Genomic DNA, 1,423 nt, shown 5'->3' with positions numbered 1-1,423 from the left:
CTCAATTTGGCTACTCCAAGTCCCATCCATCACTTCAGGCCCAGGACACAGAGATTTCCCTAGCTCTCCTCTCTCATCTCTGAATTTGGAAGTAAACCTCTCCCCCTGAATTAATTCCTTCCACAGCATTTTGTGTCTATCTCCAGTTTAGCACTTACCATATTTTAGCATGTTTGTTTTCAGAATTCTAGGTAGTGTGTGTGTGTGTGTGTGTGTGTGTGTGTGTGTGTATGCCATTTCCTTTCTTGGGGCTGTGCCACATTCACCCTTGTGTTCTTTCATCTTCAAAGAGCCCACCATGGTGATTCATACATAGAAAACATTAAAATTTTTTATTAAATGAATAATCAGAGAGAGGAATGATTGGAAGGAGGATTAGAGAATACTAAAAGGGAGAGAATAAGAGAGGGCTATTACTACTAGTCGAGAGAGTGGAAGATGACAGAATTATGGGTGAAATTAGCTGAGGGATTGCAGCTCAGTGGGGAACAAGAGGTTGACACTAAGAGAGTGTGGGATAGGGAGGTGTGAGACTTGGAAGGGAAGCTGTTTGCTCAGATGTCTGGTCTCTCTCCCTCTTCTTCTTGCTGCCTCCTCCCATCAACTCACTCATCAATAAGTGGACATTTCCTGTGCTTTATCTGAATTCAGTACCTAGAAAATCCATGAGACACAATGTTGTCACCACTGTGTAAAGTAGCTTCCCTATCTGTGAAAGCTAGGAAGACAAATATTTGTCTTGGGAAACTATCAAGTTAACAGATTTAGGAGAATGACCTACTGGCTGGTCTCAGTAACTTGCTTCTCTTTTTGCCAGTACGCCTCCCAGGCCTCCTCTCTCTCCGGGTTTTTCACCCCTTCCTGATTGCAAAAACCAATGGTGTTTTGACGATGGAATGGGGAGAATGCCACCACTGAAGTCCTTATTTTCTTTGCATACCTCCCATCTACTTAAAGACACACACCTTAGCATGCATAATGTTTCTCCATGTTTTCTGGTTTCCATTGAACCAGTCTTTTGCATCAGTGCTCATCACACTGAATTGTGACAGTATATTCATCACACACTAGCCTGTATGAAGGTAGGGACTTTGTCTGAACTTGTTATTACATCTGACCCAGCACCATAGTGTCTGGTTTATACAGGCTTAGTTAAAGAGTTGTTGAAGAAGGGGAAGAAGAAGAAAAAAGCTAAAAATTATGAACAATAAAATGGCAATAAATACATATCTATCAACAATTGAATCTAAAGATCAAAATAAATAAATAAGAAATCTAATGAACAAAATAAAGTGATGAATAAAATAAAATCAGACCCATGGAAACATGGAACAGACTGATTAATCTCAGAGGGATGGGATAAGAGGGTGTGGGAAGAGATTAACCAAAGATCTTATATTCATACTAGTGGCTCAGTGCATGC

The sequence above is a fragment of the Myotis davidii genome, unplaced genomic scaffold (assembly GCF_000327345.1).
Source record: "Myotis davidii unplaced genomic scaffold, ASM32734v1 scaffold204, whole genome shotgun sequence".
Lineage (NCBI taxonomy): Eukaryota > Metazoa > Chordata > Mammalia > Chiroptera > Vespertilionidae > Myotis > Myotis davidii.
The sequence above is the reverse complement of the archived record's forward strand: the minus strand, read 5'-3'. Positions refer to the sequence as shown.